The following is a 17,097-nucleotide window of genomic DNA, read 5'->3' as shown; positions in this document are numbered from 1 at the left end:
AACCCTAAACGTAACTCTTATTCTATCCCTAACCGTAACCTTAGCAAGCAGTTGCTTATCAACAGATAGTTTGTTGATGGTGTGACCATCGATAGAGCATCTACAGATGGACTTTCCAAATAAAGTGTGACCGATATGTTTTCTCTTTGAGTGGCTTGTTAAAGGAGTTGATATGCAACGAGCAAAATCTATTCATTCATCAAAGTGAACATCTCACACAACATCTCACACAAATCTCTACTATATCTCCCTGGTCCACCCCTCCACCGGCAGGTAGATAGAAGAACCTCCCGAGAATGCCATGCGGTCCCGAGAAATTAAAGGAAAACCAGAGGGAAGGTTCTAAGTTTCAGACCCTTAGAAGATCTCAATTGAAAGAAGAAAAAACAGAGCTCTCAAACCCTTCATATCCATTCAGACTAAAAAGTATTAAGATTTAAATAGATTGTACCGTATCTAGTTTTGTACAATATGCCACTCAAACATCTGGTTGATTCCACAACATCTTTATTGAATTTGTCATAGAGATGACTAATAGTAATAATAACATCATGTAGTGTATGTACAGGGTACAGTATGTTTCAAGTTTCAAGTACAATGAAATTCCTTTCTTACAAGCTCTAAACCCAACAATGCAGTAATCAATATCAATGTAGTACAAAAAATAACACAAGGTAAAACAAAAACAAGAAATACAAAAGAAGGCACTAGAAAGTAAGAAGCTATGTAAATACAGGGTCAGCTCCAATGCCATATTTGCAATGTGCAGGGATACTGGATGAAGGATACTGGATTAAGTACTCTATGTGCACTTAATACTGAGTGGGCAATCTGATTGTGTACCTCGCCTCCTCCCCTGTGATAACATCAAATCACATCAGGTCTTTACCTCACTAATAATCTGCTGAAGCGTTTGGAGATCATCCTATGGCCTCCTATTGATTCATCTTTAGCAGAGGCTCTATCTGTATTAGGACGTTGAGGTATGAAGCTGCAGGCTCATGTCGGATCAATACCTTACAGACAACTCTTCTCCACTATAAAGGCACTCAAATTATATGGCTCAAATTGACACAGCAATTAGCACAATGACCTCATAATCTATTAGTGTAAACAAACAGATCTGGCATGTGTCTTTCCTTGTGGAGGCCTAAGTTTCCAGTGGTTCTATTGGGGCTGCTGAGTGGCGAAGCCATCTAAGGCACTGCATCTCAGTGCTTGAGGCGTCACTACAGACACCCTGGTTTGATTCCAGGCTGTATCACAACTGCCTGTGATTGGGAGTCCCATAGGGTGGCGCACAATTGGCCCAGCGTCGTCCGGACTTGGCCGGTGTAGGCCGTCATTGTAAATAAGATTTGTTCTTTACTGACTTGCCAAGTTAAATAAAGGTACAATATATATACATATACATACAGTGGGGAGAACAAGTATTTGATACACTGCAGATTTATTTTGCAGGTTTTCCTACTTACAAAGCATGTAGAGGTCTGTAATTTATAAAATGGGTACACTTCAACTGTGAGAGACGGAATCTAAAGCAAAAATCCAGAAAATCACATTGTATGATTTTTAAGTAAATAATTTGCATTTTATTGCATGACATAAGAATTTGATCACCTACCAACCAATAAGAATTCCGGCTCTCACAGACCTGTTAGTTTTTCTTTAAGAAGCCCTCCTGTTCTCCACTCATTACCTGTATTAACTGCACCTGTTTGAACTCGGTACCTGTATAAAAGACACCTGTCCACACACTCAATCAAACAGACTTCAACCTCTCCACAATGGCCAAGACCAGAGAGCTGTGTAAGTACATCAGGGATAAAATTGTAGACCTGCACAAGGCTGGGATGGGCTACAGGACAATAGGCAAGCAGCTTGGTGAGAAGGCAACAACTGTTGGAAGAAGATCAAGATGACGGTCAATCACCCTCGATCTGGGGCTCCATGCAAGATCTCACCTCGTGGGGCATCAATGATCATGAGGAAGGTGAGGGATCAGCCCAGAACTACATGGCAGGACCTGGTCAATGACCTGAAGAGAGCTGGGACACAGTCTCAATGAAAACCATTAGTAACACACTACGCCGTCATGGATTAAAATCCTGCAGCGCACGCAAGGTCCCCCTGCTGGGAGAAGGTCATGTGGAATGGGAGAAGGTTGTGTTGGTTGTAGACTCCGTCTCATGCTACCACTAAAGTGAAAGCACCGCCAGCATTCAAAAGTGACCAAAACATCAGCCAGGAAGTATAGGAACTGAGAAGTGGTCTGTGGTTATCACCTGCAGAACCACTCCTTTATTGGGGGATGTCTTGCTAATTGCTTATAATTTCCACCTGTTGTCTATTCCATTTGCACAACAGCATGTGAAATGTATTGTCAATCAGTGTTGCTTCCTAAGTGGACAGTTTGATTTCACAGAAGTGTGATTGACTTGGAGTTACATTATGTTGTTTAAGTGTTCCCTTTATTTTTTTAAGCAGTGTATATAATAATAATATTCTATCCACCTTGTATTCGATCTGCATAGTTTCCTCTTCTCCACCAAGCGGACCACACGCGGTGTTAAACGCGAGTACATCCAAACAGATGGATGGTCAATTGATCCTACAGTACATTGGGTAGTATTATCCACGAACTGGACATGTGACAAGTCTAGTATTATCTGAAGAGTTTCTTTCCAAAACGCTATATATCCATTTTCAGAAATGTTTGTAAATTAGCTTTTATTGTTTAAAGAACATTGAAAATAAACTCTTCATCTGGTTCTCTGGACCACATACTGTACATGTACATTTGTAGTCTCTTAATTTGATCACTATGTTGCAGGACATTTTAAATTTGTAGTATATTCGAGGTTTAAAAGGCTTCTGACGTTTGTCATTTTTAATTTGAAATGTATTTCCAAAACACCATATTCAGCAATTGTTCACATTTTTTAATCAGCAATGATTACTTATGGATTCTTTCGTGTGTGTAAAATATTTCTGTTCTCAGATTTTTTTTATTCATAGAATTTAGATGTGTTTGAATAAATAAAAAAATATTTTGCAAAACGCCGTATGTCCATTGTTTAGCTGGAATGGAATATTGGTATCCTGTATATTTGACTGTCATATGTGGTTGTCTCACCTAGCTATCTTAATATGAATGCAGTACTGTAAGTCACTCTGGATAAGAGTATCTGCAAAATTACTAAAATGTCAAATGTACATCTTTTACATACAGATCTCATACTACTGTATTGAATTATTTGATTAAAAAAATAATAATATTGATTTAACAAAGATATCATTTGTACAGTTCTTTATACATTTTTTTTAGTTATACATTTGACTGTGTAAAACCAAGCAGTACTACTAATTTCTCTGAGAGTAAGGCGGATATATAGCATTTAGCAAAAAAACAGGATTATTTGTCTATCTAGTGATCGATTTTAAACAAATACATGTCTCACATTGAACAACCCCATGCCATGATTATATGGTGAGAAAAACCACACCAATTTCTTTCATAATTTCTTTAAACAATAAAAGCTCATCTTCCAAAATGTAAAAAAATTATAATATTGCATTTTGGAATTCAACTTTTCAATTTTAGGTTTGATTTTCCCTTACAAAAAATGTATCAACCCCTACAAAAAAGTCTGTAAATTATAATCCACATAATAATTCACATTTCCCTGAGCCTTGTTTAACCCTTTATTTCCCAAGCCTACTTTGACCCCCTGATCGTGTGGATGTTAGGAAACAAATATGAAGATATTTACATACTGTACATGCAACAAAGCATCCTTCACTCATGCTGCTAAATATACCCTTGTAAAACTGACCATCCTACCGATCCTCGATTTCTGCGATGTCATTTACAAAACAGCCTCCAATACCCTACTCAATAAATTGGATGCAGTCTATCACAGTGCCATCCGTTTTGTCACCAAAGCCCCATATACTACCCACCACTGCGACCTCTCGTTGGCTGGCCCTCGCTTCATACTCGTCGCCTAACCCACTGGCTCCAGGTCATCTACAAGACCCTGCAAGGTAAAGTCCCCCCTTATCTCAGCTCGCTGGTCACCATAGCAGCACCCACCTGTAGCACGCGCTCCAGCAGGTATATCTCTCTGGTCACCGCCAAAACCAATTCTTCTTTTGGCCGCCTCTCCTTCCAGTTCTCTGCTGCCAATGACTGGAACGAACTACAAAAATCTCTGAAACTGAAAACACTTATCTCCCTCACTAGCTTTAAGCACCAGCTGTCAGAGCAGCTCACAAATTACTGCACCTGTACATAGCCCACCTATAATTTAGTCCAAACAACTACCTCTCCCCATACTGTATTTATTTATTTATTTTGCTCCTTTGCACCCCATTATTTTGATCTCTTCTTTGCACAATCTTCCACTGCAAATCTACCATTCCAGTGTTTTACTTGCTATATTGTATTTACTTCGCCACCATGGCCTTTTTCTTTTTTTTAAATAAAACAAATAAAAACATGTTTTTGCCTTTACCTCCCTTATCTCCTCATTTGCTCACATCGTATATAGACTTATTTTTCTACTGTATTATTGACTGTATGTTTGTTTTACTCCATGTGTAACTGTGTTGTTGTATGTGTCGAACTGCTTTTCTTTATCTTGGCCAGGTCGCAATTGTAAATGAGAACTTGTTCTCAACTTGCCTACCTGGTTAAATAAAGGTGAAATAAAAAAGAAATAAATACATAGCCCTGATTCGCTTATAGTCCCAGTCAGTATTAAATAGGCTGGCAGGGCCGTGACACTCTGTGGGGTTAAGGTAAGGATTAAGGTTAAGGTTAGGGTCAGAAGTTAGGGTTATGGGGTTAGGGGAAGGCTAGTTAACATGCTAATAAAAATTGTAGTTGCAAAGTTGCTAATTAGCTAAAATGCTAAAGTTGTCAGTGATGTGATTTGAACACGCGACCTTTGGATTGCTAGATGTTCGCATTATACACAATTATATTATACCCCAAACCGCCCTCCCCGACAAACATCCCTCCTTTCATTTTTGGTTTAATTAACCTTCTGTCTTAATAATCATACCAAACATTACATCTCATACTATTTGAGTGTCACCAATTTATGTTTACGTTGTTACGTCTAGTCTTTGAGGCCAGGCTGCTATGTACTCTGGAGATTGAAATGTAATAAGCTATATGTTTCACGTCCTGACCTTAGTTCCTTTTTTATGTCTCTGTTTTAGTTTGGTCAGGGCGTGAGTTGGGGTGGGCATTCAATGTTTTTGTTCTAGGTTTTGTATTTCTGCTTTTGGCCTGGTATCAATCAGAGGCAGCGGCCAATCGTTGTCTCTGATTGAGAACCATACTTAGGTAGCCTGTGTTCCCACTATGATTGGTGGGTAGTTGTTTTCTGTTTTGTGTATTCACCTGACAGAACTGTTTCGTTTCTTCCTTTCACTTTGTTATTTTGTTTGTGTGTTCAGTCTAATAAATTAACATGGACACTTACCACACTGCATATTGGTCCGATCCTTCCTACTCCTCCTCAGACCACAAAGAGATTCGTTACTGTCATGACTCCTACCAAAGGTGGCTCCAGGTCTTCGTCACCGGCCTACTAGCTGCCACTGATCTTTTTCTCCCCCTCCTTGTCTGTTTATTAGTTACACCTGTTGTTAATTAGGTTTATTAGTTGGGCTTTATTAGCCAGCCGGACCGCCTGCTGGGTGTGCGGGATTGTTTTATGTGTACTCTTTGTACACGCATGTATGTCACGGTTGTTCGTGTACGTGAGCTGTTTTTTTAGGACCGTTTAGTTCCCCTGTGTTTTGGGGCATTTGTTTTGAGTGGCGTCTGTTTTCACCTGGTCAGTGTATAAAGAAGTAGCCTACTCTGAACTCTCTGTCTCCTGCGTCTGACTCCTTCCTCCACTACACCCCGGGCATTACAGTTACACCATGCAGTAAATGCCTTAACTGAAACGTAACACACAGTTTGTACAATACAAGGGAGACTTAATTGCCCATACATCACTTCATTACTTTGCATTATATTTTCAGGTTTTTCTGTATGATGTGTCAATGTCAACTATAGCAGACTATAGTATGTTTAAGCATGTAAGGTTGCCACATTGGAAGCTGAAGCTGATGTCACAGGGCAGCCTATTTAATCCTAATATTACATATTATGAGTGTCAATTATGAATATGACACAGTCTGTTGGAAGTGAAGAGTCTTGAAGACATGATGCAAGACAAAGATAAAAGGGTAATATATTTATTATTTCTGAGCATTGCATTATTGCAAGTCATCACCAGTCCAACTCATTGGTAGCTAAATATATTTGATTTCTAGAAAGTTTAGCAGCTAAAGTTCTCTTGTTTTGGTGTTGTGGCTTACTCAGAATTGGAATTAAAACATGTGTGGGATTTCATGTAAACATGACAAAGATCATACACACAAGGAGACACCAAACTGATAGTCCACAGGAGTCCATCACCCTCCCAACACCGCCAACACCGACATAGCCCTGGTCTCAATGTCACTGAATGTCATTCAGTCTATTTTCCAAACATTTTCTCTACTGTCAAGTATCTTGCATCTCTCCAAGTGTGCAGTGTTGACAGAGTTCATTATTCATATGAACTTGATATAATAGGCCCCCGTCTGTCGGAGCTCCCTGGACAGCCACTGCTGACCTTTGCACTGCATCTTATTACAGACAGAGACTAGCCTCCTGGCTCTGGCTCACGTCAGCTCTGCATCACCCAGCAGACATCTTACAGGTATTTATAGACAGAAAGGTCGACCAATAATATTACCTCCATAAACAACAAGGTCTAAGAGTGGTGGAGGAATGCAATGGTTCTGGACCCCTAAGCATTTTCCAGCATTCCATCTCCAGATTGCAGCTAATTAATTGTGAAGGTCAGGTGTGCGCTTGGTCTGTATAGAGGTTGAATATGTAGCTAGCAATGCTACTTAGTGATTTTCAAAAGAGTAGTTCATTGTAAGCTATGTACAGTACTTGTCACGTTCTGACCATAGTTATTTTGTGTTTTCCTTGTTTTAGTGTTGGTCAGGATGTGAGCTGGGTGGGCATTCTATGTTGTGGGTCTAGTTTGTCCGTTTCTATGTAAGGCCTGATATGGTTCTCAATCAGAGGCAGGTGTTAGTCATTGTCTCTGATTGGGAACCGTATTTAGGTAGCTTGTTTTGTGTTGGGGTTTGTGGGTGGTTGTTTCCTGTGTCAGTATTTGTGCCACATGGGACTGTTTATTGCCAGTTCACTTGATTATTTTCTTACTATAATCCATGGACACCTACCACGCTGCGTATTGGTCTGATCCTTGTTTCACCTCTTCAGAGGAAGAGGAGGAAATCTGCCATGACAGAACCACCCACCACAACAGGACCAAGCGGCGTGGTGACAGGCAGCGGCAGCAGGAGCAGCACAAGGAGGAATGGACATGGGAGGACGAGTTGAACGGTAAAGGACCCTGGGCACAGCCAGGAGAATATCGCTGCCCCAAAGAAGAGCTGGAGGCAGCAAAGGCGGAGAGGCGCTGGTATGAGGAGGCAGCACGGCGGCGCGGATGGAAGCCCGAGAGTCAGCCCCAAAAATGTATTGGGGGGGCACACAGGAAGTGTGGCAAAGCCAGGTAGGAGACCTGCGCCAACTTCCTGTGCTTACCGGAGGGCGAGAGAGACCGGGCAGGCACCGTGTTATGCTGTGGAGCGCACGGTGTCCCCGGTGCGGGTGCATAGCCCGGTGCGATACATACCAGCTCCTCGTATCGGCCGGGCTAGAGTGGGCATCGAGCCAGGTGCCATGAAGCCGGCTCTACGCATCGGGTCTCTAGTGCGTCTCCTTGGGCCGGCGTACATGGCACCAGCCTTACGCATGGTGTCCCCGGTTTGCCAGCACAGCCCAGTGTGGGCTATTCCACCTCGCCACACTGGCAGGGCGACCGGGAGCATTCAACCAGGTAAGGTTGGGCAGGCTCGGTGCTCAAGAGCTCTAGTGCGCCTGCACGGTCCGGTCTATCCAGTACCACCTCCACGCACCAACCCTCCGGTGGCAGCCCCCCGCACCAGGCTGTCTATCCGTCTCAGCCCTACAGGTGCTCCCGCCTATCCGGCGCTGCCAGAGCTCTCCTCCTCTACAGCGCTGCCAGAGTCTCCCGTCTGTCCAGAGCTGCTAGAGTCTCCCGTCTGTCCAGAGCTGCTAGAGTCGCCCGTCTGTCCAGAGCTGCTAGAGTCTCCCGTCTGTCCAGAGCTGCTAGAGACTCCCGCCTGCAAGGAGCCGCCAGAGCCGGCAGTCTGCAAGGAGCCGCCAGAGTCGCCAGTCTGCAAGGAGCCGCCAGAGCCGCCAGTCTGCAAGGAGCCACCAGAGCCGCCAGTCTGCAAGGAGCCGCCAGAGCCGCCAGTCTGCAAGGAGCCGCCAGTCTGCAAGGAGCCGCCAGAGCCGCCAGTCTGCAAGAAGCCGCCAGAGCCGCCAGTCTGCAAGGAGCCGCCAGTCTGCCAGGAGCCGCCAGAGCAGCCAGTCAGCCAGGATCCTCCAGAGCCGCCAGTCAGCCAGGATCCTCCAGAGCCGCTATTCAGCCAGGATCCTCCAGAGCCGCCATTCAGCCAGGATCCTCCAGAGCCGCCATTCAGCCAGGATCTGCCAGAGCCGCCATTCAGCCAGGATCTGCCAGAGCCGCCATTCAGCCAGGATCTTCCAGAGCCGCCATTCAGCCTGGATCTGCCAGAGGCGCCATTCAGCCAGGATCTGCCAGAGCCGCCTGTCAGCCAGAAGCTGCCAGAGCCGTCAACCAGCCTGAGCTATCTCTCAGTCCTGAGCTACCCCTCAGTCCTGAGATACCCCTCAGTCCTGAGCTACCTCAGTCCGGAGCTGCCCCTCAGTCCAGTGGGGCCCTTTGTTAGGGTTCCTAGGCCAAGGTCGGTGGCGAGGGTCACCACTCAAAGGATGCTAAGGAGGTGGACAAAGACAATGATAGAGTGGGGTCCACGTCCAGCGCCAGAGCTGCCACCGAGGACAGATGCCCACCCAGACCCTCCCCTATAGGTTTAGGTTGTGCGGTCGGAGTCCGCACCTTGGGGGGGCGGGGGGTACTGTCATGTTCGGACCATAGTTGTTTTGTGTTTTCCTTGTTTTAGTGTTGGTCAGGACGTGAGCTGGGTGGGCATTCTATGTTGTGTGTCTAGTTTGTCCGTTTCTATGTATGGCCTGATATGGTTCTCAATCCGAGGCAGGTGTTAGTCATTGTCTCTGATTGGGAACCATATTGAGGTAGCTTGTTTTGTGTTGGGGTTTGTGGGTGGTTGTTTCCTGTGTCAGTGTTTGTGCCACACGGGATTGTTTCGTTGCCAGTTCACTTTATTATTTGGTATTTGTGTTCATGTTTAGTTTTTCTTATTAAAAACCATGGACACCTACCACGCTGCGTATTGGTCCGATCCTTGTTTCACCTCTTCAGAGGAAGAGGAGGAAATCTGCCGTGACAGTACTGTACAGTATGTCTAGTGAAGAACTATTACTGTTCTCCTTAAAGAAAATTGTTTTGAATGTAGACCAATACTGCTGACCCTGGTAAATCACAGCCACAGAAAACATTTGTATTGGTCAGGGACAAAGGATAGCTATTGAAGAACACAGATCAAGGATAGCTGTTGAAAAGCACTGCACCTACTCAAGTTCTGCCAGGCTGTTTCAATAAGAATTTTACTCTACACACATTAGTTTGGCTGCATTGAGACAAAAGAGGATCTCAGAATGTACTTTTTTTTATAAAGGCAAAATGTTGTACTGTACACTGCACTCATCAATCAGATCAAGCATTAACAGGCGATAGCAGACACACGCATAGTTGATGTTTTGGCAGTGTCAGAGGTGGAACTGTGTTGGAGCCATCAAATTGCATAATTGTCACAAAGCCACACCCGCCCCACTCCCGTTAGAATTTTGGAACAAGAAATTGTAGGCTATATAGAAATAATTACGCTCAAATACAAAAATCATGAAACTAAATGATGATGGTTTCTATCATCCTAATGGAGGTGTAGATTACATCTCACATTCCAGTGTTCCAACTTGTAAACAAGGCTGCATGGGATTTATGTTAATGCTACTCCGTGCAGCCAGTGGCAATGTTCGCTTTAGGTAGAATGCCGGGAGCTGTGGATTTGACAGCTCTAACACAGTTCCACCTCCTCCGCCAAAACAATTGCTATGCGGATGTTGGCTAAAGCGGATCTGCTTGAATACAGCCAAAATATGGCTTTGATAAATACATGTTTTTGTTGTTGCTCCAGCTGCACTTCAGTAATTAGAACTCAGTGATGCATGTTGTTTTGCCATAGTTGGTTTTAGGAGGGGTTGTGAAATAAAGTTACAATTATCCAACCTGGTGTACTAGGAAAGATTATCTTTGACAGTAATCATCCACGAGATAAGCAGATATCAGACTATTCCCTTGACGATATGAAGTCAATTTCTTTGGAACTAAGAGTTCTCCCATTTCATTAGTGGATTTACTTCATGCATGGTGCTTTTCACAGGACGTCTCCCATTAAATGGAAGTTTCCCCTGACATTTCCTTGATAATTGAGGCTATGCTCCAAAGACGGAAATCTACCCATTTGATACTGCAGCTCGTTTGTGGTTTATTGTCTGTAATGTACTTTGTTCCATTTTGAACACTGTTTATTATCTCAAGGTTATGCTCTGTGCAGGAGAAGGAGGTATCCCACATACCGGTTTTCTTATTTAATTTCTGGGTGATGTGAATGAAGATGTCATTTGACACTTTTTGTATGAAGTTGATAGTCTAACGTTGTGGGTTCTGATAGGAAGGGGAAGTACATTTCAGTGATGAAAACATGAGCTTTGCCAGGACAACAAAGGGCAGACAACAGAGAACAACACGTTTAGTATGCTCATCCATCATAGACATTTAGACAGTCTGCCAGCAACCACTCAACTTCATCATTATCTGTCTGGGCTGGGCTCAAACTTGGCTGAAATGGAAAGTCCAACAATGCACAAAAAAAGCATTGTTTTGGCTTTCCAATCAGTGTAATATTTATACAGTTAGATTCAAATTAATTAGTATTTCTAAAAGATAAAACATGTGCCTTATTATTGTAAGAGACATAGTCCAGTTAGTTTTAAACTATTTCTGGTATGCCTTACAGTACTTTCCTGTTTGATTTGTGTACTATACATTCTGTATGGCATTCACCTCCTGCGTGGCCTTTAATCATTCCTCTGACACCCGGCAGATAGGTAATACCATACAAGTTACCCCTTGCCACATGGTGACTCATTGTGCTAAATGCTAGCTGCCTTTCAATCGTCAATATATTGGTCTACCACAGAAGAGCACCAACAAGTCAGATCACTGTAAAGCTTGGTTCACACCAATGTACCAATATCTCACTCCTAGTGTCATTTTAACAGCGTTGATGCGCCACGTTTTAGCCTGCAATTTGAACTGTCAGGCAGCTATGACAAGATGTTGAACTGCCTGTGCACCCATCCTATCTTCATCGCTACTGAACTCTGGGTAGAAATGTATAATAAATCCACGTAATAAAGTATTTACAATAGATTGTTAAATTGTTTATTCTAAAATGTTTCATCATTAGGCCCACATTTGTATATGTTAGTAAGCTAGTTATACACACATTTCAAAAAAAAACTTTTAAAGTGTAATAATAATTAATAAGATCATGCCTAAGATGTTTTATATAGCTCCTTATCAACCATTTACTAATCGTAAAATTTTGCATGGCCTCATCTAAAGACTGGGCTATTTATACTTTACATATACTTCATCAATGTTTTGAGCAACCAGTATAATTTTTCACAAAAAGATGGACATGCCATTGGTAGACATTCCAGCAGTACCTGATGATCCTTAAGGTCTCAAAACTGCCTGTAGAACATATCAAGGGTTAAATAATAAGCGCATAATACAGAGGATGTCCAAAACAGTCACACTGTTGTAATACAGCAGGAAAGGGGTATTTCCTGTTGTGTCAATTTGTAGGCTAAGAATGGGCTTCAAATTTGCATTGTCAAAGTCATAAAAACAGGGTCATATAAAATCTATACATGTTTGCGGTTTTCAATGCATTTTGACGGCCAGCCAAGAAGAAAGATGAAGCCGTAAAAAACTCCCACCAGCTGAATACTATATGTGTCACGCCCTGACCTTAGTTATCTTTGTTTTCTTTGTTATTTTGGTTAGGTCAGGGTGTGACGAGGGTGGTATGTGTGTTTTTACCCTGTCTAGGGTTTTTGTACATCTATGGGGTTTTGGTTTGTAAATGTAGGTCTATGGTGGCCTGAATTGGTTCCCAATCAGAGGCAGCTGTTTATCATTGTCTCTGATTGGGGATCCTATTTAGGTTGCCATTTACCATTTTGGTTTTGTGGGTTATTGTCTATGTGTAGTTGCATGTAAGCACTCGTGTTATATAGCGTCACGGGCGTTTGTTTAGTGTTCTTCGTTTAATAAAGAAGAATGTATTCATATCATGCTGCTCCTAGTCTCCTCGTTATGATGAACGTGACAGTATGTCTCACTTTCGACACCTTGCCGGTCTACAAAAAAGAAGACATTATTTTGCCATTTTAAAAAGTACTGGCTTTATATACTGAACAAAACATATAAATGCAACATGTAAATTGTTGGTACCATGTTCCATACGCACAAAAAGCTTATTTCTCCTAAATTGATTTACATCCCTAATAGTGAGCATTTCTCCTTTGCCAAAATAATCCATCCACCTGACAGGTGTGGCATTTCAAGAAGCTGATTAAACAGCAAGATCATTACACAGGTACACCTTGTGCTGTGGACAGTAAAAGGCCACTCTAAAATGTGAAGTTTTGTCACACAGCACAATGCTACAGATGTCTCAAGTTTTGAGGGAGCATGCCATTGGCATGCTGGCTGCAGGAAAGTCCACCAGAGCTGTTGCCAGAGAATTTAATAGAAATTCCTCTACACTAAGCCGCCTCCAATGCCGTTTTAGAGAATTTGGCAGTACATCCAACTGTCCTCGCAACCCCAGACCACGTGCATGGTGTCATGTGGGCGAGTGGATTGCTGATGTCAACATTGTGAACAGAGTGCTCCATGGTGCTGTTGGGGTTATGTTATGGGCAGGCATAAGCTACGGACAATGAACACAATTGCATTTTATCGATGGCAATTTTAATGCACAGAGATACTGTGACAAGATCCTGAGGCCCATTGTTGTGCCATTCATCCGCCGCCATCGCCTCATGTTTCAGCATGATAATGCTCGGCCCCATGTCACAAGGATCTGTACACAATTTCTAGAAGCTGAAAATGTCCCAGTTCTTCCATGGCCTGCATACTCACCTATTGAGCTTGTTTGGGATGCTCTGGATCGATGTGTACAATAGAATGTTCCAGTTCCCACCAATAACCATCAACTTCGCACAGCCATTGAAGAGGAGTGGCACGACATTCCACAGGCCGCAATCAACAGCATGATCAACTCTATGGAAGGAGATGTATCGCGATTCATGAGGCAAATGGTGGTCACACCAGATAGTGACTGGTTTTCTGATCCACGCCCCTACCTTTTCTTTTATCATCCTGTGTTGTGTGCTTATTGTTTTAGCATTGATATGTTCTAATCACCCAGGCAACCAAGTGCCGCAGCAGTCTAAGGCCCTGCATCTCAGTGCTGGAGGTGTATCACAGACCCTGGTTTGAATCCAGGCTGGATCACAACCGGACTGGATTGGGAGTCCTGTATGGCGGCGCACAATTGGCCCAGCGTTGTCCCGGTTAGGGGTTTGTAAATAATAATTTTTCTTAACTGACTTGCCTAGTTAAATAAAAGGTTAAATAATTAAATAATCTAGTCTATTTTAAAACCGTATTAAGGAGCATCAGGTACTGCTGGAATGTCTACCAATGGAATGTCCATCTTTTGTAAGAAATTACACTTTATTATAAAGTATAAATAGCCCACACTTTAGATGAGGCAATGCAAAAAGATTGAATGGTTTAACTTCATTTAAACTTACTGTAGAGTCCCTTCAGAAAGTATTAACACCACTTTACTTTTTCCAAATGTTGTTTTAACAGCCTGAATTTAAAATCGATCAAATTGACATTTTGTCACTGATCTACACACAATATCCCATAATGTCAAAGTGGAATTTTGTTTGTAGATGTTTATTTCATTTTTTTGCTGAACTGTCTTCAGACAATAACTATTCAACCCTTTTGTTATGGCAAGCCTAAATACGTTCAGGAGTAAAATTGTGCTTAATTAACAAACCGTATACGTTTTATGGACTCATTCCCAGTTCAATAATAGGGATTAACAGTATTTTTGAACATCTACCTCATCTCTGTTCCCCACACATACAGTTATCTGTAAGGTCCCTCAATCAAGTATTGAATTTCAACCACAAAGACCAGTGAGGTTTTTCAATGCCTCGCAAAGAAGGACACCGATTGGTAGATGTGTACGTTTTGTACGTATCAATATACCCAGTCAATACAAAGATACAGACGTCCTTCCTAACTCAGTTGCCGGAGAGGAGGGAAACTTCTCAGACATTTCATCAGCCAATGCTGATCTTAAGACAGTTACAGAATTGAATGGTTGTGATATGAGTAAACTGAGGATGGATCAACAACATTGTAGTTACTCCACAATACTAACCTAACTGACAAGAGTGAAAAGAAGGAAGCCTGTACAGAATAAAAAATATTCCAAAACATGCATCCTGTTTTTCTTTAACCCAGTTCTAATTTGCAAAATACCTTAGTTGTACGGAAACTCTTTAGTTCAATGTTTAGGTTATAATAACATGACACTGTGTCAGACCATTGGTGTATACTGTAGTCAGTTTCCATAGCAACAGAAAACACTTACTGCATTTGAATCTGCTTTCATAAACCTACAGGATGCCTTCAGTGCTTGAGTGTTCAGTGTCTATATATCTTGTGTCCTTCTGTCTCCTAAACTACACACACACGCACTTATGTGAGAGCTTAGACTATTACCGAAGAGTATCGCAAGATTTCCTGCGTCCTGAGAGTCAACTCTAGTTACCACGGGGCACATTGGCACCAAAAACTGGGTGATAACGCCAAAGACACCTGCATTCAGAGCAGTGGCCTTGATGGGTCTCGATGGAAATGTGTTTCCATGAGAACTTAAAAAACTTGTTGCGCTCAAAGAGTTTAGACAAACCATATTACTACCTGCTAAAATAATGTCCCAAAGGAATTTGATACAGAATTGAAGCCCACGTGCAGTATTTGTAATTGTATTTTTAAATCATCACTGTATGTCTAATAAATCACTGTGTGTGTTGATTTAATGAAAATAACTCAAAAATAAAATATATTATTAATAATTTATTTCCCTGAGCCTCCTTTTGCCCTTGAATTGCCCAGTCTGATCATGAGCATTAGGAACAAATGTGAATATATTTACATACACAGCCCTGATTGGCTGAGATGATGGTCTAGAGCAGTGGTTCCCAACTTTTTATAGTCCAGTACCCCTTCAAACATTCAACCTCCAGCTGTACCCCCTGTAGCACTAGGGTCAGCGCACTCTCACAGCGCACTCTGTTTTTTGCCACCATTGTAAGCCTGCCACACACACACTATACGATACATTTATTAAACATATGAATGAGTATGTTTTTGTCACAACCCGGTTCGTGGGAAGTGACAAAGAGCTGTTATTGGACCAGGGCACTGTCAGAGTCGTGTGTATAGGTGGTAGGGAAGTCAGGCGCAGGAGAATCAAACTGAATGTAATGGAGTTGTTTAATAACAATAAACGAAACATAACTCCAAAACTAACTATAAAAATAAAACAAAGTGGGTACGAGGACCCGTCGCGCACCAATACAACCAACACAAAACTGAACAACAAACAATCAAACACTCACAAGACAAAGACATGAGGGGAAACAGAGGGTTAAATACACAACAGATAATGAATGGGATTGAAACATGGTATGTAGGAAGACAAGACAAAACCAATGGAAAATGAAAAATGGATCAATGGTGGCTAGAAGACTGGTGACGTCGACCGCCGAGCACCGCCCGAACAAGGAGATGCTTCAACTTCGGCAGAAGTCGTGACAGGCACAAATAAAAAATATAATAATAATCAATCATTTTCCTCTTTATTTAGCCATCTTACATTTAAAATTGTTCATCAAAAATGGTGAATAAGAAGGGTGTGCTTGAAAGGATGCACATAACTCTGCAATGCAGGGTTGTATTGGAGAATCTGTCTTAAATACTTTTCCACACACAGTCTGTATGTGCCTGTATTTAGTTTTCATGCTAGTGAGGGCCGAGAATCCACTCTCACATAGGTACGTGGTTGCAAAAGGCATCAGTGTCTTAACAGCGTGATTTGCCAAGGCAGGATACTCTGAGTGCAGCCTCATCCATAAATCTGGCAGTGGCTTCTGATTAAATTCAATTTTCACAGAACCGCTTGTTGCAATTTCAATGAGGCTCTCTTGTTCAGATATCGGTAAGTGGACTGGAGGCAGGGCATGAATAGGATAACAAATCCAGTTGTTTGTGTCATCCTTTCGGGAAACTACCTGAGCAATTGCGCACCCAACTCACTCAGGTGCTTCGCTATATCACATTTGGCATTGTCCGTAAGCTTGAGTTAATTTGCACACAAAAAATCATACAATGATGGGAAGACCTGTGTGTTTTCCTTGTTAATGCAGACAGAGAAGAGCTCCAACTTCTTAATCCTAGACTCAATTTTGGCCCGAACATTGAATATAGTTGTGGAGAGTCCCTGTAATCCTAGATTCAGATCATTCAGGTGAGAAAAAACATCACCCAGATAGGCCAGTCGTATGAGAACAAACAAGTGAAAATGATGGTCAGTAAAGAAAACTTTAAGCTCGTCTCTCAATTTAAAAAAACGTGTCAATACTTTGCCCCTTGATAACCAGCACACTTCTGTATGTTGTAAAAGTGTTACATGATTGCTGCCCATATCATTGCATAGTGCAGAACGTCTTTCAAGCTGTCAGGCCTTCCTTTGACAGCAAGA

Source organism: Oncorhynchus kisutch, linkage group LG6 (assembly GCF_002021735.2).
Source record: "Oncorhynchus kisutch isolate 150728-3 linkage group LG6, Okis_V2, whole genome shotgun sequence".
Classification (NCBI taxonomy): Eukaryota; Metazoa; Chordata; class Actinopteri; order Salmoniformes; family Salmonidae; genus Oncorhynchus; species Oncorhynchus kisutch.
Note: the sequence above shows the minus strand (reverse complement) of the source record.